A 23,116-nucleotide genomic window follows, 5' to 3' on the forward strand; every position below is an offset into this window, starting at 1 on the left:
TTTGCAAGCCACCAAATCAAAAACCTAATAACACACATGGAATTATCTTTGGTTCCAGGGTGTTTTTAGTAATTTACTCTTACGGGATCCAGATCCGAACCCAGATATAAAATCAACCCATCTTGATTTACTTATCCATTGGGCCTCAAATTTATCATGCCCATAATAAATTTCGAAATTTATATTTTTAATAATATGTATTGTTTTAATTTATCACATCCATCTCAATATTTTAAGTTTATACCAATTTAACAAACAACATCTTATTAGCTAAAGCTAGCTTTGATCTCCACAAGTTACACAAACAACAAAGTAACATGATACGCATTCAGGTATACACTATATTGCGACAAATGTAACAACGTTTGTTGAGGGTGATGTAATTGTATGCGAGGGGCCGGGGTGAGGGTGAACAGAATCCAACTCAAATCGACGCCCGAATTTGACATTTCGGTGAAAACCAGATTCAGTGGTAAGATTGATCGCATGGTCGGCAGTGATACATTGGTTTCTTGGGATGCAATTCTTCTTCACAAAACTCGCAATACAAATCAGAGGGATGGTCTGCTGAGGCATCGCTTGTGAACAACAATGGGTGGTGATCCCACTCCGGCTTTCTTACAGTAGGCGGCATTGGCAATGCAAATTCACAACCATCTTTGCTGCAAATATATCCAAGTGTTCTTCCAATGGTATTTGCACACTCTGGTAATCTACACATGATGAGGTTTGGGTGAGTATGAGAATGTTGGAAAAGAAGATGACATTAATATGCCGCCCACATTAAGTAGTGTAGAGTTCCTAAGTGTTGTAAAATACCAACCACATTTATTGGTGTACTAGAATGTTCTCATTCACCCTATAAATACTAGGGTGAATGAACATTTGTAACATAAGGGAAAAACAAACATTGAAATATTTCTCTATACACTTCTTTCTATCAAATAACTAACCAATCTTTCTCCACCTCTCTCGATTACCAACTTTAAGATGGTATCAGAGCAGGAAATTTCTATTTGGGGACTCAGAGCAATGTCATCATAGTCCCATACCCTTCTCGGCCTTTCCTTCATTATCCCTGCAAAACCAAAACCAAAGATGTCAGATTCTGACATAGAAAATACCAAACCATACTCTGCCGATACTGTGGCAGATTTTGCTGCACAATTTGCCGAATTCATGAAGTTCATGAATAAAACCGGAAACATACCCTCCAAAACTGTCACCACAAAACCTGGAGTCTTTGGGAGAAATCCGCTTAGAAGACAAACTCAATGGGGATAATTATCCCCTTTGGATAAATCTGATGGAACGAGCTATAGGTGGAAAGGGACTGATTTCTCACATTTCTGGAGGATCAGAACCCCCCACCGCCAACGATCCCGGCTACGCGATATGGCAACAACGGGATCATTGTTGCTTCAATTGGATCATCAACAACATTGAATCCAGTTTGAGGAATGAAGTTTCACAGTATAAAAAAGCCAGAGACCTATAGGAAGGTCTGGCAATCACCTATGGAAGTGGAGCTGACCCCTTTCAAGTACATGATCTACACAGGCAGGCGATGACAATTAAGCAAGGAGATATGAGCTTGGAATCCCTCTGGAATAAATTCCAGGACTTATGGATCTCAATAGATGCAAGAGATCTCAATCCCATGGAAAGCCCCAAAAGCATCGAGAAGTACAACAAACATACACAGAGGCATCGACTCTACCAATTCATATGGGCTTTAGACGACAAATACGACAAGATCAGACGGGAAATACTAAATACAGATCCGTTACCATCCGTTCGCAGAGCATATGGTATGGTGAGAAGGGAAGCTGTCAACGAGAAGGTTCTCAAGCCCGAACCAGACCCATCTGGAATCGCAACCGGCCTGGGAGCTTTCCACAGAAACCGCCCAACTCCAGCGGCGCAAACCCCACCGGAAATCTACACACCATTCCTACCAAATCGAAAACAAGATGAAGACAAGAACAAGCTTATTTGCTCACACTGTGGAGGAAAAAAACACACATGGGATACATGCTTCCACCTCCACGGATACCCCGAATGGTGGCAAGAGATGAAGAGAGCTCGCCAAAATGAAAAACGAGGTGGCGCCGGGAATGGAAGGGGAGCAGCCGCCATTATGATTGGAGGAGACCGAGCCACCTACACCGGAGGATCGGCGGGCGGCTTCGGCAATCCCACAAGCGGCGGCGGCTTCGGCAAACCCATGGTCAGCGACGGAGGCGGCGGCTTCGGCAACTCCACAGGCAACGGCAGCGGCGGCTTCGGCAATCCCTCATCCAGCGGCGGCAACGTCGTCGCTCCACCACCACAATACCCTAATTGCGGCGCAGCACCAGGGGGTGGCGGAGGCGGCGCAAACCCAGTCAACGTGGCCAAAGCATCAATTGCATCGACTCAAACCTGGATGGAAGGTAAAATTAATGAGGGGAAATGAGGGACCAGTGACCACCGGTCTCCGATCTCGGCTGGGAAGGCCGACGGTGAGAGGGAGTCGACGGGTGTGGGAGCAGAAATGGAGTTGGAGAGTGAAAGGGGGGGACGGCTAGGGTTTTTTAGGAGAAGACTCCATTTTTTGCAAAACAGTCCCCCAATCCCACATAAATCCTATAAAACTAAATACAGTAAGAACTCTTCTTTCTGTGGCTGCATGCAAAGAATGGCCATTATACCAGTTGGATGTGACAAATGCCTTTCTTCATGGTGAACTTGAGAAGACCAAGGAAGTCTATATGGAGGTCCCACCAGGTCTGTACGAAGGAAAAGGGCAGGTATGCAGATTGAAAAAGACCCTATATGGGTTAAAGCAATCACCCAGAGTATGGTTCGGAAGATTTTGTCAGGCAATGTTCAAACATGGCTTTAAACAGAGCCATTCAGATCACACACTATTTCTGAAAGAAAAGAATGGAAAAATGACATGCTTGATTATTTATGTTGATGACATGATCATAACAGGAGATGATATTGAAGAAATCCAGAATCTGAAAGAGAATCTTTTCAAGGAATTTGAAATGAAGGACTTAGGAGCTTTGAAGTACTTCCTTGGGATCGAAGTGTTGAGATCCAAGCACGGAATCTTCTTAAGGCATAAGAAGTATATACTTGACATGCTCACCGAAATAGGTATGCTTGACTGCAAGCCTGCTGAAACTCCAATGGTACCCAACCATGGGTTGAAAATTGTAGATGGAGCTAAACCTACAGATCGTGAAAGATACCAACGGCTAGTAGGAAAACTCATCTACCTTTCTCATACCAGGCCAGACATCGCATATGCCGTTGGAGTTGTGAGCTAATTCATGCATCAGCCTCAAGAAGATCACATGGATGCTGTCACGAGAATTGTGAGATATTTAAAAGGAACATCCAGTTATGGGATATTCCTAGAGAAAAAGGAAGATTTGGAAATTGATGGGTACACAGATGCAGATTGGGCAAGCAATCCAGTTGATAGAAAATCAACTGGAGGGTATTTTACCTTTGTTGGGGGCAATTTAGTCACGTGGAGGAGTAAGAAGCAGAAAGTGGTTGCCTTGTCAAGTGCGGAAGCTGAATTCCAAGGGATCAGGAGCGGTCTTATGGAGATACTTTGGCTTCGAAGATTATTAACAGACATTGGATTCCCACCGACACGGAGGAGTCAGCTTTTCTGTGACAATAAAGTTGCAATTAGCATTTCAGAAAATCCCGTACAACATGATAGGACCAAACATGTGGAGGTCGATCGTCACTTTATCAAAGAGAAACTTGAAAGCGGGATTATCGAGTTCCCATTTGTCCGATCTGAGGAACAACTGGCAGACATTCTCACCAAGGCGTTGAGTCCTACAAAATTCAAAGAATTCCTTGGCAAGTTAAGTATCGGGGATACCGTTACTCAACTTGAGGGGGAGTGTTGGAAAAGAAGATGACATTAATATGCCGCCCACATTAAGTAGTGTAGAGTTCCTAAGTGTTGTAAAGTACCAACCACATTTATTGGTGTACTAGAATGTTCTCATTCACCCTATAAATACTAGGGTGAATGAACATTTGTAACATAAGGGAAAAACAAACATTGAAATATTTCTCTATACACTTCTTTCTATCAAATGACTAACCAATCTTTCTCCACCTCTCTCGATTACCATCTTTAAGAGAGAATGAGATGCATGTTTGATAGTCGTTGGTAGAGATGCGCACTTCACATCTATCATCATCCTACACTCTCCACATCATTCCATTTGTAGGATTACCACAAAGGCACTTCCGGATCCTCGTCATTTTCTTCATAGCTTGCATACAATGCAAACTTATGATTTGTTTCATCTGAATCCGAGCACTCAACGTATTGAGAGATGGAAGAAGACGATAACGTCTTGGGCAACAAGTAGCAAATCAAGTGGATAAAATAATGGCATGCATTGCATTGGTAAAATGGAGGAGAAGATATAGGTGTTACGCACACATCGCATATCTTCAACTCTTCATCTTCATCCTTGTCATCCTCTAATGACTTATCTTCTGAAACCAAACTTAAAGGATGTTTGTGATAATTGAATAAATATGAATAACTTGATGTGGTTGTTGGCATCTCATTCACATTAAGGATATTAATGCCTCTCTCATTACTAAAGGTGTGATTAACATTCTGGAAATGTCAGCTAATGGGAATTGGATCACATCACTTTCATCTATACTCCTGAAATCAACAAGTGAAATATAAGCAATCAATGGATAGTAAATTAACTAGGAATTAGTATAGAGCAAGTTGTCTTACAAAAAAATGTCTTGTTTTGTTGTGGATCCAACACATTTGAGATGGACAAAGTATCTGCAATCACCACACAAATAGAGCCAACATTTCATGTCAAAATCTTTATCACAAACAGCACACTTGTATTGGTATCTGCAATGTTTCATTGGGAAACAAAAGGCTAGAAAAAGCGGGTGGTGGTGTTGGTGGCGATCTTGCAAGAGAAGGATATGCAACGAAGCACAAGTCGTGTGCACCCAGTATTCGCACATGCTGCAGATATATGCCATGTCCACATCGTTTGTACCGCAACCATCACACATAAACGGAAGTTCATGATTCCTCATCAGAATCAACGGATGGATGTGACTTGGGTGTTGCAGCTCTACTCTCTCCTTTAACAACCCCGAATTTCTACATTCTACATGGATGTCGAAATCACAACTAGGGCACCTGTATCCTAACTTTATACCTATTTCGACACCACAAATATTACATTCGTGTGTTATAGGCAAATGTCAATAATCAAATAGGTGAAGAGGATGCTCAGGATGAGAGGGATCCGAAAGTAATCGACGAGGTAACTCTCCACATCTTTTATGGAGGATAACTCGAACATTACTTCTCCATCATATTGATTATTAAGGAATAAAGGATGTTCATGACAGAAAAAATTAATCGCCTTCTCCATAATAAAACTCCTACATAATATAGATCACAAAACTAGGGCAAACATGCATATGTACAAGCCAAATATTGGTAAACTGTGACTTGTGAATTTGTGTGAATCAATGGACCATGAAATCACAAAAGTTAATAAAGAAAGACAAAATTAACAATAATGTATAGTGAAGAGCTATACATATATGTTGGGTGGGATAAGAACCACAATATATAGACATGCATGCTCAAAAAGTATATACTAATATATACTATATTAATGGTAGATTGACATGAAAGCAAAGAACTCTTAAACATATATTCTTCGAATAAGATTTTGTGGGTCCCAAATTAACCTTTATTTAGTTTCCCCTTCTTTTAACTTGAATGCGATACCTTTGAAATATGGAAAATTAAATAAACCTCCAGTACTTTTCAGTATTTTTAATACTATAAAACTGGTTATTGTTTAATAATTAATAATGTAATCAAACCACTAAATGATGAATATATATAGTATTGGAAGTAAAGAAGAGAGAATTGTGTTTAATCAATCGTTGTATTTGATATGTTGATACCTCCCCCTTAATATAGGGCTTGTTACAATCTAAATTAGGTAGAAAATAACTCTATTTCTAGGAGGTTTTTTTCTCTATCAATTACAATGTTTTCCTATAATGTCTTCTCACATATTTGGTAAGTCTTGGGCAAGGAGGTAGGGTTGACACTCCCCCTCAAGTTGAGCAACGGCATCCCCGATACTCAACTTGTCCAGAACCTCGCTGAAGAACTTCAGATTCACTGCCTTGGTGAGGATGTCAGCCAGTTGTTCCTCTGATCGAACAAATGGAAGTTCCACAATTCCCCCTTCATTTTTCTCCTTAATAAAATGACGATCGACTTCCACGTGTTTTGTCCTATCATGTTGGACTGGGTTCTCGGAAATACTGATGGCAGCTTTGTTGTCACAGAATAATTGGCTTTTCCGTGTAGGTGGAAATCCAATTTCAGTGAGTAGTCTCCTCGGCCACAATATCTCAGTTAGGCCACTTTTTATTCCTCTGAATTCTGCTTCTGCACTTGATAACGCCACAACCTTCTGCTTCTTGTTTTTCCAAGTGACTAGATTCCCTCCAACAAATGTGAAGTATCCACCAGTCGACTTCCTATCTATCGGATTACTTGCCCAGTCTGCATCAGTGTATCCATCTATCTCAAGATCTTCACTCTTCCTCAATAGTACTCCATATCCTGTAGTTCCCTTCAAGTATCGTACAATTCTCATGGCTGCATCCAAGTGGTTTACTTGAGGACGGTGCATGAACTGACTTACAATTCCAACAGCATATGCGATGTCCGGTCTCGTATGCGCTAAGTAGATAAGCTTACCCACCAAGCGTTGATACTCTTCACGGTCGGCCAACTTGGCACCTTCTTCAAACCTCAATCCATGGTTCATCATCATAGGAGTATCAGCAGGCTTACAGTCCAACAAACCTGTTTCAGCTAGGAGGTCGAGAACATATTTCTTCTGTCGCAGAAAAATTCCCTTCTTTGACCGTAGTACTTCTATTCCCAGAAAGTACTTAAGGGGCCCTAGATCCTTCATCTCGAACTCTTGGAATAAGTGTGCCCTTAGGTTGCTGATTTCCTCTACATCATCTCCTGTGATGATCATGTCGTCTACATAGATGAGAAGACATGTTGTTTTTTCACCTCGTTTCTTCAAAAAAAGGGTGTGGTCTGAGTGACTTTGGGTGTACCCATACTTCAACATAGCCTGAGAGAACCTGCCAAACCACACTCTAGGCGACTGTTTTAGCCCATAAAGTGTTTTCCTCAGTCTGCAGACTTTCTTATCTCCTGTGTATCCTGGTGGCATCTCCATATAGACTTTTTCATTATCTTTTAGCTCTCCATGTAGGAATGCGTTGGTTACATCAAACTGGTGAAGGGGCCAGTCCTTGCATGTAGCTACAGCCAGCAGTGTTCTGACCGTGTTCATTTTGGCCACTGGAGAGAAGGTCTCTTCGTAGTCAACTCCGAACGTCTGAGTGTATCCTTTTGCAACTAGTCGGGCCTTGTACCTCTCAATTAAACCGTCAGCTTTTCTCTTGATGGTGAATATCCATCGACACCCTACTGGTTTTTTTCCTTCTAGCAAGTCACATTCCTCCCAAGTTTCGTTTCTGATGAGGGCATCCATTTCTTTTTTCATTGCCTCCCTCCAGTGTTTGTGTTTTATTGCTTCAATCCATGAGGATGGTATCTCTTCGTCTTCATATAGGGCTGCTTCAAACGCTCGTGCCATTACAGTGAGCTGTCCCTGTGCAGTATTGACTATGGAATACTGCATTTTCCTTCCTTTCCAGTCTGGTGAGTACCTCTTGGGTGGTACTCCTCTGGTGCTCCTTGGAGGTAAAGTGAAACCTCCCATGTTTCTTCCACTGGTCTCCGCGGGTTCACTGAAATCTTCATGTTCCTGTCTCAGATTGTTATTTTCAACATTATCACTATTGCTTACCAAAGGAGTCATAGACGGAGAAGATGGTGTAGCATTGTCACCGAGCTCTTCAGGTTGACTATGGGATTCCGTAGACGGCTCGATGGGACTACTGTACGCATCGTCTGTTGGACCAACGTCAGGCACAGAGACTGGATTTGGCGAATGGTCATATGATCCCAGTCGCCGGAGCAGGCACTATCAAACTATCTCCTACACTGCAATTGTCGAACTGTCTCTATGTTCCCTCTCTGGCACTGAAACTTGTCTCTGTTAGTCATGTCACTAAAGAGCTACATTGTAACCTACTAATGCAACCAAATTTTTGTGCATTACAGGATATCAAGACGGGGATGATGATTGGGCGTGGCACTGAGCGTCAAGGGCTTTACTATGTGGACAAGATGGCTCAACACGGGACTGCAATGCTGACTCACGGACCGACTGACTCACAGGCCTGGATGTGGCATCGCCGGTTAGGACATCCGTCTATAGGATATTTACGATTATTGTTCCCTAAACTTACTAGCAAACTTAAGTTTTTAAATTGTGATACTTGTTTTTTGGCTAAGAGCCATAGACACTCTTTTAAAATCAGTAATACTCGAGAGAAATCCCCATTTTCCATTGTTCATTCTGATGTTTGGGGTCCCGCCCCTGTTTTGGGTGGTAATGGGTTTAAGTATTTTGTTCTTTTTATTGATGATTGCACACGTATGACTTGGGTGTATTTTTTAAAATCAAAATCTGAGGTTTGTGAAAGGTTCACTCGGTTTTATGCTCTCGTGCAAACTCAATATGGCCAAAATATTAAAATTCTTAGGTCAGATAATGGGGGTGAATTTGTTAATTCAAATATGCAAGCTTTTTTTTCTGAGAGGGGAATAGTTCACCAAACCACTTGTCCTCACACTCCGGAACAAAACGGAGTAGCAGAACGGAAAAATAGAACTCTCCTTGAAATGACTAGAGCCCTAGTAATTGAATCCCATGTACCCAACACCTTCTGGCCAGAAGCCTTAGCTACTTCCGTGTACCTCATAAACCGACTGCCGACCAAAACCCTTAACTCTGATACCCCTCTTGACGTGTTTAGCGCCCACCATCAAATACCAACACCCCTTAATCTCGAGCCCCGCGTTTTTGGCTGTTCTGTTTTTGTCCATATTCCGAAACATGACCGATCCAAACTTGCTCCCCGCTCTGTTAAGTGTGTTTTTGTGGGATATGGGACAAACCAAAAAGGGTATCGATGTTATGATCCTAAAGCAAAACACCTCTACACAACCATGAATTGTGATTTTGTTGAGAGTGAATACTACTACACCCAACTTCGTGGTCAGGGGGAGGGAAACAATAGTAGTGACCACCTCAGTTGCCTTCCAGTTAGCGACCCAGTTCACCTGAATCCTTGTTCTTTAGTGACATGACTAACAGAGACAAGTTTCAGCGCCAGAGAGGGAACATAGAGACAGTTCGACAATTGCAGTGTAGGAGATAGTTTGATAGTGCCTGCTCCGGCGACTGGGATCATATGACCATTCGCTGTGCGAACAAAGCTCTTTCGAGAAGCAGAGATGTTAGTAAAATCAGATGCATCGAAAGACATAGTGTCCGTGGCGCCACAGTCGAAAATCCAATTGTTCTCCTTGTCCAATTTTGTTGTGACAGAGGAATTAGCTAGGACATCAAAGGAATTCCGGCAAGTAATGTTGGGCGAAAAATCAAGTGTAGTGGGCTGAGGGTTGGTTTTTCCAACGTTTTTGGATTTTGTGAATATTTGGGGCTTGTTCGACAATTTATCTGGTCTGGGGGGTTTTTTTTGGATAAATTAGGACTGGGGGGTGGTCTCTGGAAATTAGGTGAAATACTGGGGCGGAAGTGCGAGGAATTTTCTGGGTGGTGCTTGGTTTGTAGTTTCTTAAGATTGGTGGGGTCAATGTGTGAGGGTTTTTGTATGTGGTGCCAATTGTGTAAAAAAAGGTTTTTTGTGGGATTAAATTGAACACACTTGCAATTTAACCCCAAATTGATACCTGCAGCGGAGAAAATTCTTGCCGCAGCCACGGAACTGACTCCGTCGTCTCCGACATGGCGATCGTCGGCCTGGGTGGAGTGCGCCTCCCCGGAACTGCTCGCTATTCTGCCGGCGTCGGCAGTCCGGCTGTCTCCTACTGCGGTGGCCACTCGTCCGCCGCGATTCGCTGCTTTTGCCGCTCTACTCCGCTTCATTTCATCCCACCATTCCGGAAACCCGATGAGGAGGAAACATCCTTCCTTTGTGTGCTTCTTCCCACCGCAATGTGTGCAAGTCAGACGACTCTTGTCGTCCTCCGGCCGTTTCTGCCATGGGCGATTAGTTGGATTCTGAGGGCGTTGGTGATGGGTGAGCGCGAGGCCGGAGCCTATGCCTGGGTTCGGTGGGCCGCTTGTGCCGATCCCCTGAATCTGGTTATTGACGGACTCCCGGCGAACTCGCGCGTATGCCTCTCGTGCCGACGGTAACGGGTCTGACCTGATTAACTCCTTCTTGACTGCCTCATATTTATCGTCTAGAGCAGTGACGAATTGGTATAGGCGTAGCCTTTCTTTGGTCATTGGTGTTATTTCCCGTCTGTCAATGGAGATCCAGAGATTCTGGAGTTTGTTCCATAGCGATTCTAAGGACATCTCGTCTTGCTTGATGGTATTTGTCTGTCTGTGCAGGTCGTAGACCTGGACAGGGTCGGCTCCGCTGCCGTATGTTACGGCCAGCCCATCCCAGAGCTCCTTGGCTGTGGCATATTGTGAAACTTCGTTCACGAGGTCCGCCGCCATGTTGTTGATTATCCAACTAAAGACGCAATGGTCTCGTTGCTGCCATTGTTGGTAGTTGGGGTCGGTACGGGGTGGAGGGACGGAAACTCCATCGATGTGTGACGTCAGTCCCTTTCCCCCGATCGCTCTGTCCATGAGGTTGGCCCAAAGGGGGTAATTGTCCCCATCGAGTTTTTGTTTTTACCGTGATTTCACCCAACGATTCGGGGTGATGATTTTTTTCTGGTGTTTTGTTTGGGACTGAACTCAGGCTCTGCAGCAGGAACTCCACAAATTGTGCGGCGAGTTCCGCGGGGAAGGGTGATGGGTTTGGGGATTCGGTGGTTTTGTGTGTTTCTGTATCGGATGGGTCTGACGTATTTGTTGTTGTGTTGCAGAAAGGTCGGGAAAGGTTTGTTATGGGCGATGATGAAGTTTTTCTGAGCCCGAACCTGCTCGTGATACCATATTGGAAGTAAAGAAGAGAGAATTGGGTTTAATCAATCGTTGTATTTGATATGTTGATACCTCCCCCTTAATATAGGGCTTGTTACAATCTAAATTATGTAGAAAATAACTCTATTTCTAGGAGGTTTTTTTCTCTATCAATTACAATGTTTTCCTATAATGTCTTCTCACATAGTTGGTAAGTCTTGGGCAAGGAGGTAGGGTTGACATATAGATCTTAGCTCATATATATAAAAAAGAATAATAATTGCATATAATTATAGCATGATATTTAAATTGTTGCCATCAAAACAACATTTAATAATTTTTTAAATTAATTAGACAGATGGAAGATGCTTGTATGTGTGCGTAATTCAAATTAATTAGTAAAAATCACAAGTTAAAACCACTACATACACATGCATGCGTCTATATTACAAAAGAAATGTCCTTAGATTTATAACAAAGCAACTAATATTATCTTTTTAGTAGATATTTATTCTCACTAAAGTTAGTAGTGGGCCTTCTATAAGTTAACCTTATGAAACACAACGGAAGCTAAATGTCTTTGATTGAAAAACACCACTTAATTTAACACTAATGCATGAGTTTAAAACAATTATGATATTTAATATTCAACTATGATAGATGTAGGTATCATGCCATTCGGGATTCACTAATTATTGGGACCTCTTTTATTGATTGTGGTCTGAGATGGCTAATCTCAGAGCTACAAGCCAAGTACAACCGTGGTATCACTCATACACACTAACTCAGTACAAGATTTACAATAAAAAAAACCCTAGACTAGTTTCAAGTGTATCACAGCACTTGAGACTCCATCTCTTTCGATGTCCTGCACACTGAGTAAAGTAATTAGTAAAAGAGACAAAATTCCGAAAGATCTAAGAACAAATCAGAACATATTATATCAGAGAAACGGGCCACAGATTGCTCGGGTCACAGCAGTGACTGCACTAGGCCTCAGACCTCCCCAATCCTAACTGTAAGTCACAAAGGAGAGCACCGTTGAACGAACCGCTCAACCAGAGATCTGTGAAACCCTAGATCTCACTGGTCATCGCACACCACAGCCATCTCAACATGCGGACTTACAAGCCTCTATCAGAACACAGTCTTGAACACAAGAAACCCTCACAAACACTCCAAGCACAACAGAGTAGGTCACACAAAAAGGACCGAACCCTAGGGTTTGAGAAGGAAATCGAAGAAGTTGTCTAACACTCAAACTACACCGATAGATCTCTTAGGAACTGAGAATCATCGGTGGAACCAAAAGCTTGAAGGAAATCTCCGGCTAGATTCGCCGGAAAACTAGAGAGAAGGTAGAGAGAAGGCGGAACAGTTTCTGAGAGAGAGGGAGAGTTGTATCTAATGAGATAAGTGAAGAGTCGACTCCTCACTTAACAAACACAACACAAATCCAACGGCTGGAGTGTAGGATCCACGTGGAGGTGCCAGGTGGCAACCATCCAGCGAGTCTGGTAAGTAACCGGGCCAGCTAGTGTTTGGGCCACAATATAATCACATGGGCTCAACAAGTAATCAGCCCAACCGATTAATAATAGAAGCCCAAAGCAAGAAGTCCAATATTCAACAATAGATATCAGCGCTGATATCAGCGCTGATTAATTCTTCGTATGACCATTTAATATATTAATTCATGATATCTTAGAATGAACGATCAAATAGCAATATCGTTCAAAAAAGTAAAAGATTTACTCAAAATTGAGAAAAAGCCTCATGATTCATGAAACCACACATGTAATTATTCATGCTTCCTATTTTTTGAGAACCGAAATATGATCATATATAAATTTATCAGTAGATTTAGGGGAGGAAATATAAGATAAGATATCTCTGATAAAATTATATTTCGAAATCATTATCAAAATGTTGTTATTATTTCAAAATTAAATATAATCGTACTAGGCTTCAAATGACATTCTAAATCATAATTGGTGGAAGTTGGAAGAATGGAAGAACACTAGTTGACTGGAAGGAAGCAGCTGTTAAAGTCTATATATTAACCTTTAATTTTTTTCCCCTTCTTTTAACTTTAATTATCACGATACCTTTGAAATATGGAAAATAAACCTTCAATGCGATTTTAGATTTCAATATTTTAATACAAAACTTGGGTTTGTTTAATATTTTGATACAATAAACCAATAATTTATGAATATAGTTCTTTGTTCACATATATCACGATATTTAAATTGTTGCACCCAAATCAGCAATTAACAATTTTTGAAACCAGACAAATGGAAGATGCTTGTGTTTGTAAGTGTGTTGCAAATTAATTTGTAATTATGAGACTTGTGTTTGCTTAGTTGAATAAATATGGTATGTGTCACAAGTTACACCACAAAAAAAACGTTGATTTGCAAGCACCAAAGTGCTTGCAAATAAGCATTTATGCTCGCAAAAACATCATTTTGCAAGCACTTTGCGAGTAGAAGGGGTGCTAGCCTTTTCGCTTGTCGCAAAATTTGCGAGAACAATAGCAAGCACATTCTGAAAAATTGCAAGCACATTGACTAGTGTTCGCAAACTGGCTTGCAAAATCTGGTGGCCGTTGCAAGAATTTTTTGCTCGCAATACTTTCTCAATGTTGTCACAAATTCAACTTCGGCGAGCATTCTCGTGCTCGCAAAAATTATTCCATTTTCTGACTTCATTTTGCAAGCACCGCTGTGCTCGCTGTTCAACATTTATTTGAAAAAACTTTCTATTAAATATTTGTAATTTTTTTAAAAATTAATATCAAAATTTACTTTTTCAAATCATAGTATGAAATAACTCAATTGAATGAAGAAAATTCAAATTTTACATAGATACAAAATATTGTTTCACACTTCAATTCAATCAAATCACATATTAAGTTCAAATACTACTAGTTTCCACAATTTAGTTCAAATACTACTAGCCACTTCTTCTACACTCTTGAACTTGCTGACGGAGGACTTTTACTAGCTCCCGCAATTCTTCGATCTCTTGATGCAAAGGTTGTACTCGTCGCTCGAGAAGCTAAGTCAGGTTCATTTCTTCCCTACTAGGAACAACAAGTGGGTGTAAACATGATCAAAAGAAAAGCACCTTGGCGACAATAGAACTTGGCTGCTCTGGTAGCTTAACCTGCAATCAGAAGCACGAATTATTAAAACAAAACAAAAAGAGAGAGAGATGCACCGAGCTTCACGGCTTCAGGAATATAAAAGGACACCTCACAAATTTAACCAAAAACAACTCCTCAAGTTTACAAAGCATGCTATATGTATATGTGCATTGGCCTCTTAGACTAACTATGTTTGGACCAATAGCATCTGAGTTTTATGTTTCCAATTCAAGTGTATTGATGTGTGAAAAGAAGCATACAAGCTATTTATCCTAAGGGAAAATATGGCAATTCACGACGGGGATAGCACAATTTAATTGGACATAGTGAATTACAAGTAATTTAAATGATGATTTGAAGAAATGAATTGATAGTAGAGAGGGAAATTGAAAAGAAAAGCTTAGGAAGGAAGTGGTGCCGAGATTCAGCGAGGTGAATGAGCTCTGAAGATTCAGAGTTACACATAGAATCATAAAGCAAACATGTTTCTGCATTGAAATTCAGAGTTACACATAGAATCACAAAAACTCACGGATCTGCCGATGAAATCATGGAACTCGCGCTTCAAAATCAAAAAATTAAACAGAATTCCCGATGAAAACACATGTGGATCTACCAAATCGAAGACGAAACAAACCGGAATAGAAAAGCACCTTAGATTTTGGCAACTATGCGGGATTCATGGCCGAGAATGAACGGAGAAAGAGTAGCGGAAGGGTTTTGAACGGAGAAAGAGTAGCGGAAGGGTTTTGAGTAGATGGAAAATTCATAGTAGCGGAAGGGTTTTTGGGCATTTTGACTGATGCACTTTTGCTTGGACTTTTCTTTTTCATTTTTTAATAAATAAATATCTATATCCGAATACATGTAACCAAATAATCACAAAAATATTTATTTTTAGCATTTCTCATCTTGAACAAAAATAATAAATTATTTAAACCATAGAATTAGAAGAGCAAATAAAAAATAAAAAGTGTACCTTGTAATAATGGGAAAATGGGAAGCTTACCCAACCATGAGCAAAGAAACACTTTCAAATCTAAAAATTCGCTAGGAAGAAGGAAGAAAAGAGAAGAAAGCAGAACTTAAAATGAGAAAGAATGACAGATGCAGCAGGTACAATCTGGATTAGATCTAATATTTGCGAGCACCATAATTTGTGCTAGCAAATTTTCAAGCACAATTTATTGGTGCTAGCAAAACAGCGACGAAATTGCAAGCACAATTAGTTTACTAGCATGATGTCAGTGATTGCGACCAAACATACTTTTGCTAGCACCGTGTGCTCGCAAATTAGCAAGCATAATTAATTTGCTCGAAGTAGTTGTCGCAAAATTATTAGCAACCTTCTATTTTGCATTTTGGTCGCTTTTTTTATCGAAATTCTTCCAGAAATTGCAAGCACAACATGTGCTTGAAAATATGTGCTTGCAAACAAGCATTTTTTTTTGTAGTGTTAATAATATACTAGTATCTTTTTTAAAGTATAAAGTAGATATGTATACTCACCAAAGTATAACTTAACCTTATTGATTTAGCGCTAATTAAATATTTGTATGCCCATTCAACACATTATTCCACATCTTAAAATCAAAGATCGAATAATATCCTTCTTAACAAGTTTCCATCTGTCCCTTATTTGATGTCCCATTTTGACTCAACATATGAATAATAACTCTTTTTACTCTTTTTTTTCTTCAAACGTTTATGTGAATAATAGATAGACTGATGAACTTAAATTAAGATATCAAAAGCCCAAATGACAAAATAAAATTTTAAGAGAAAAAGTTTAAATTTAAGTGTTCCTTTTGTCATTGAACATTATCAAAATGACTTCAAATAAAATTGTGTACCATTAAAACTATATAACCATTTGGTTTCTCAACATGCAGGGTAAATATATGCAAGTAAAATAAAGATATATTAAGCCCATTACGACAACACAAATGAACTGGCCAAATTGAGAAATTACATCTTTTTCTCTAACACTTAATCGCTACAACTCAGGCAAACAACAAAGTAACATGATACACATTCAAATCCACTGTAGGTATACACAGTGTCGTGACATTCATGACACCATTTTTTGAGGGTGATGTAATTGTAAGTGAGAGGGTGAGGGTGTATAGAATCCATCTTAAATTGACGCCCGAATTTGACATTTCAGTACGGACCAGTCTCAAGGCAATCAAAGTGGTAAGACTGATCGCATGGGCGGCAGTGATACATGGGTTTCTTTGGATGCATTTCTACTTCGCAAAACTCATAAAAGAAATCAGAGGGATGGTCTGAAGAGGCATCAAAAGTCAACAGCTCCCACTCCGGCTTTCTTACACTCAGTGCTAGCTGAGCACATGCCAAGGGAATAGGATCCCCTGCTGTGGTGAAATACACAGCAGGGGCTGCTGCCTCTCCTATAAAAATTAAAATAATATTATATTTATTTAATTTATTTATTTAATTTATTTGATTATTTTAATTTTATGGAAGAGGCAGCAGCCCCTGCTGTGTATTTCACCACAGCAGGGGATCCTATCCCCATGCCAAGTGCAATGCAAATTCACAACCGTCTTTGCTGCAAATGTATACAAACGAGCTTCCAACGGAGTATGCACAACAATAACACTTGATCCACTTGCTTTTCTCTGTTTTTTTTATTGTAGACATGATGAGGTTTGGGTGATTATGAGAATGAGATTGATGAGGCTCATTTTATTCATGTGTTCTATGGTAAAACTATATCAAATTCTGTAAACTAACAGTCATTTTTGAGCCAGGGGTGTGTGTGAAATCCGCCATTCAGAGAACTGAGTTGATCAACTGGGCGGATGAGTGGATCGAGCCAAATTGTTGCGCGAACGGATCAAGTTGGAACAAATTACATGCAACGGGAGTACCAATTCGAAGACTGATGTGTTGTACAAGAAAAATCCCCAAGAGAAAAAGGCATAACAAACTTTTCAGAGATCAAATGCCCTAGGGATCCAAACCTCACGCCTTCCTATAAATGGACATAGAGAAGGAGGAAGGAGGCAGCTTCCAACGGTGACGCTCATTAGTTTTCAGCTCTCTTCTAGAGCTGGAATTGAGAGTTCTCAACGCTTCATCTTCCTGTTTTCATCACATACACACTTGGTCTTGTTCTAGTTTAGTTTAGCTGGTAGTTTGGTGGTAGTTTCCTGCGTCTTTAATCTTTCGGTTCTGTTATTCCACTTCGAGAAGGGGTGATGAAACAATTTACTGCTTTAGCAGTTTATTTTCAGTTTACTTTTGATGTTATCGACTTTAGATGTTTTTGATTTAGTAAATTTGAAGTTATGTTTTCGTTTCTAGCTGATGAATTCTGTTTTCATGCATGATATTTCTGATCTGCTTTAGTCTTTGTTTACTGTGGCATGTCTTAGCTCAAAGATGTCTTGTTTTGTTTTGGTTTGGTCAGACCTGATGTTTTATGTTTGAGAGTTCTTAGGATGTTTAGATCTAGCAGTTTATGTTTCGTGTCTGCATGATTATGGGTTAGTTTTCTTGTTTACGTAGTCGTAGCTTAGATCTTAGGAGTAGATTTAATTTTCCAAGTTGCTTTGATGCTTCGTCTTTTGTAGCTTTTCAGATATGTTCTTTGCTTTATTTTCCATGTTGATTTGGTGAAGAAGATGAAGTTGTTAAAAAGTTTTTACTTTATCGTACACTTTGCAAGGGACTGACAGTCCCCCGTTTATTCTGTTTGTCTATTTATGGAAAGTCTAGTTAAGTTGATCAAGTAGATTGTTTAAGCTTAGCAAGTTGATCAATTTAGAACCTTAGTTAAGTTTAATTTTTCTTAAGTCAAGTAGTTAACTTAACCCACCCCTAGAAAGCGTGGCCGCAGCCATCCCCAAGTCGTGTCATGTAAACAAATGTCAAACGCGTCATCTCTGTGGGATCAATCCTTACTTCCGTATACTAGTTAATAGTATTGTGGGTTAAGGTTTTGAAAACACACTTTTAGCTTTCCACTGGATCCACTCACCGGCATTTTGCAGGTAGCAGGCACGTATAGGCCGGCCGGATCAGTTTGACAATCCAACTTGAGCAAGCCACAACGATAAACTAAGAAGATGAAGAGAGAACAATTGAGAGAAAAATACGAGTTTTCAGAGATGCATGTTTGATAGCAGTTGGAAGAGATGCGCACTTCAGATCTATAACCATCCCACACTCTTCACACTCATACATCATTCCATTTGTGTAATATCCACAAAGGCAGCACCGATGCAAGGACCGATCCTTGTCGCTTTCATACAATGTCAACTTATGATTTTTATCATCTGAAAATGAGCACTCACCATATTGAGAGGTGGATGATAATGTGTTGGGCAACATACAGCAAATCAGGTGGATAAAATATTTGCAATCACCACATTGGTAATATGGAGAAGAAGATATAGGTGTTACGCACACATTACATATCTTCATCTCTTCATCTTCATCATCGTCTTCCTCGTGATGATTCAGTACTAATGTTTTTCCCTTGCCCTCATCATCATCTAGCGACACCAAACTCAACGGATGTTTGTGATAATATGAATAACATGCGGTTGTGTCTGCCATCTTTATGGTTCTTGGAATTGTAAGAATATTTATATTCTTATGTGTCCTATGTATCTACTGGTTTAAAATTAAAGTTCAAGTTCATAATATTAAAAGCTAAAAGGGATTCTAATATTAAAGGCGACACCGTGATGGATCGGTTTCGATTAAAGAATTAGAATCGAGTATATTGATAACCCTCCTCTCTTGCCTCATAATTATAATAATATATAAATGTGTATTTATATGTGTGTAGATGTACACGAAAATGACACATGCAAATATATATATGGATTCATTATCAACATATATAATATATATATATATATATATATATATATATAGGGTAGTGATCTATGGAAAATACCCCTTAACCAAATAACTAGAGAACAAATCATAGCCACAAGATCAAAAAAATCAAGGGCTAGTATTAATTTTCGAATTTAAGGAGATATTAGTTCTCTCAATCACAAATTTACTCCACAATAACAAGGCGGGGGTATAATTGTCATTGCAGCCAATTTACGTCATTGAAGGAGAAGTAGAAGAAGAGCAGCTCATGGTGTTCAACCATGGCGAACAGAAGTCCTCAGCCCTACTAACCTAGAATCAACAATTGTTCTTCCTCTTCTTCCTATTCGTCACACTCCGATTCCACCCAATCCAAAATTCCAAAAGCTTCTAATCAAATCTACTCCAACAAAACCTCCAGCTCTAGTTCAAAAACTGGTGAATTCAGCTACAGGATTGAAAATAGTTATTATGACGACGACCGCGCTTGCCTAAAATGTAGTACGCAAAGGACGGTGACGTTGAGCGAGATCACGCGGGAGAAGGTGCAGTGCGCGGAAGGGGAAGGAGACGGCGGCACAGCCCAGTCATGGAGGGCGGCGGCGGCGGAGGGGCCGATGAGGGATGATTTGAGCTTCAGGAGTATGTGGAGGTCTGATTGTTGTGCATTTGTGAAAATCGATGAGAAAATGATAAAGATTAGGAAAACCAGGAACATTTTTCATGTTCTAGCGTGGTAGAGATATTTGGACGGATACGAAATGAAATGCAATTGGGAGTAATAATTTATACTCTATTCTTGTTTATAGATTTTCCTATAATGAATGATGATGGAAATGGAATTGTGGCATTTTGGTTCAGAGGTGGCCGCATTTGGAACTGTTTACTGAGATTCTTCTTCTAAACATGTCTAAAGAGTGATGTGTATTGTGAACAATAGTGAAGTAAAATCAGAATAAGAGTGATGTGTATTGTGAACAAGAGTGAAGTAAAATCAGAGTAAGAGTGATGTGTTTTGTGAACAAGATTGGTGTGTTTTGTGAACAAGAGTGAAGTAAAATCAGAGTAAGAGTGATGTGTTTTGTGAACAAGAGTGAAGTAAAATCAGAGAGTGAAGTAAAATCAGAGTAAGAGTGATGTGTTTTGTGAACAAGAGTGAAGTAAAATCAGAGTAAGATTGATGTGTTTTGTGAACAAGAGTGAAGTAAAATCAGAGTAAGAGTGATGTGTTTTGTTAACAAGAGTGAAGTAAAATCAGAGTAAGAGTGATGTGTTTTGTGAACAAGAGTGAAGTAAAATCAGAATAAGAGTGATGTGTTTTGTGAACAAGAGTGAAGTAAAATCAGAATAAGAGTGATGTGTTTTGTGAACAAGAGTGAAGTAAAATCATAATAAGAGTGATGTGTTTGTGAACAAGAGTGAAGTAAAATCAGAATAAGAGTGATGTGTTTTGTGAACAAGAGTGAGGTAAAATCAGAGTAACAGTGATGTGTTTTGTGAACAAGAGTGAAGTAAAATCAGAATAAGAGTGATTTGTTTTGTGAACAAGAGTGAAGTAAAATCAGAATAAGAGTGATGTGTTTTGTGAACAAGAGTGAAGTAAAATCAAAATAAGAGTGATATGTTTTATTGACTCGAATATTTTTTTATTCAACATCCAGACCTCGTTTAACTTTAATAATATATGCTCTTTACTGATTTCATTACTTGGTCAGTAATTAAATTATCTATTGTGTTTTTACAAAACTCAAAGAGATAAACATTAAAGCTTTAACATAAGAATTACTCCTATCTACACAAAATCAACGATAACCAATAATGTTTGAGGCTAAGCGTGGAGACAATATACACTCAAATTTTAAAATTAGATCAAGCTTGTAATTATCATTTAAGATTATAATAAGTGATCGTCCTATATAATTCAAATTGAAATTTATGATTATTGTTTGTGTGTAAACTGTATAATCCACCTATCACGATTTGTGCTAATTAAAACCCAAATGCAACAATCCCCTACTATATCGAATCCCAGGGTAAGACGAGGAGGTTGCATCCCCATCGATCAAGCTCATTCCCTCGAGCGCCTGCCACTTGTTGAGCACCTGAGGCAAGGTCATGTCGTAATCAATACCATACATGTCTTCGGGATCAGCAGGCTCGGATGGCTTCCACAGCTCCGCCAGAGAGGAAAGCTCATTCCGCCGCCAACGACGTCTCTGCCGCCCCCGCCGCAGCCGCGGTCGCCGCCGCATTTGTACAGGAAGCGGAGGGGGAGGGACGGAGCCAATGTTCAGATGCTCGAGAGGGAGATTGCCATTTTAGACGTGAGGGAGAGAACAAACCGTGTAATTTGATCCCAGATTTAAATTTCATAATGTAATTTACGAAAATACCCTTTGCCTATTTTATATTATTAAAATAAATAATATTTGTTCCATTAAGATGTGTGGTTGAGATTTGTTCTCTAGTTATACACTTAAGATTAGTTATATCTTGATCACTACCCTATATATATATATTAATGTATGTGTGCGTACATAAAAGTGTGCATGTGGTGTGGCGATTATATATATGAGTACATTGAATTGTAATGGATTTATGTGTATATAAGCATAAGTCACTAAATTAATAAACGGAAAAGTGGCGGTTAATTTGATAAGAAGTAATAGTTATTCAAACTAATAGCAGTTAATGATACTAATCGATACACCTTTTGGACAAGAAATCGATTGGTCATTTTTAAAGTAATAAATGAATCGTCACATTCATTCCCATGCAGTACGTGTGCATCTATAAAAGCCTCATGCAGGCAGATGAAAATACACTCGAAACAATTTGCATGCTCTCGGCAATTGTTTATACATATATATATTTACGGTATTTATATACATATAAATTAAAGTTTAGATTCTTTATCCATTAAAAGAATCGGTAAAGGCTTGAGGTCAAAGAGGGGATATTATCAATTATGGAGGATCCAGTCGAAGTTAGGCCGAACATCAATTGGTGGATTTCAACCTCTACATCAAAATAAGAAAGCATGGATGGAGGTTTGTGATTTTATCTCCACTTTATAGTATAAATGTTGTGGTTGAATTAATTCAAATTTAGACATAGATTTCATTATCGAGATCATTAAAGCATTGATATATGGCTTACAGGCATCCCATTGAATTGGGTCACATCACTTTGATCATCTATACTCCTGAAATCAACAAGTCATGTAATTCAGTAAATCATGCTTTGGTTAAGGTTATCGATATGGAGGGAGGGAGGGAGAATATAAAAATTAAAGTCGACTTACAAAACGTCTTGTGTTGTTGTGTCGGTGGTGGATGTAGCACACTTGAGATGTGCAACGTATCTGCAGTCACCACAGAAATAGAACCAACATGTCGCGTCAAAATCTTTATCACAAACATCACACTTGTATCTGTATCTGCGATGTTTCATTGGGAAACAAAAGGCTAGAGAAAGCGGGTGGTGGTGTTGGTGGCGATCTTGCGAGACAAGGATAGGCAACGAAGCACAAGTCGCGTGCAACCAGTATTCGCAGGTGTCCACGTCTTGATCAATGCCACAACCATCACACACATAAATTGAAAAGCTTGCTTCCTCATCAGTGTCGTTGGATGGATGTGACTCGGGTGTTGCAGCTCTACTCTCTCCTCCGACAACCCTGAATTTGTACATTCCACATTAATGTGGAAATCACAATCACCACACCTATACCCTACCTTGCTATCCATTGTGACTTCACAAAGATTACACATGTTATCTGGAAGTTGCCGATAATCAAATAGGTTAAGAGGATGCATAAGGTGAGAGGGATCCGAAAGTATTCGAGGTAACTCTCCCCATCTTTTATGGAGGATAACTCGAACACTACCACTACTATTACATTGATGTTGCTTGCAAGCATATGCTAACTCCCAATTACTTGCAACATTAC

At 39.7% G+C, this 23,116-nt stretch overlaps 1 long non-coding RNA gene across 1 annotated transcript; it reads right to left on the minus strand.

Moving 5' to 3' along the window:
• Positions 1 to 13,998: 13,998 nt before the first annotated feature.
• Positions 13,999 to 15,098, minus strand: LOC121795158. Its single transcript, XR_006049405.1, has 2 exons — positions 14,958 to 15,098; positions 13,999 to 14,324 (listed from the first exon to the last, which is right to left on the minus strand). It is a non-coding gene; the product is annotated as an uncharacterized LOC121795158 (long non-coding RNA).
• Positions 15,099 to 23,116: the final 8,018 nt, after the last annotated feature.

Source organism: Salvia splendens, chromosome 3 (assembly GCF_004379255.2).
Source record: "Salvia splendens isolate huo1 chromosome 3, SspV2, whole genome shotgun sequence".
In the NCBI taxonomy this organism is placed as follows: Eukaryota; Viridiplantae; Streptophyta; class Magnoliopsida; order Lamiales; family Lamiaceae; genus Salvia; species Salvia splendens.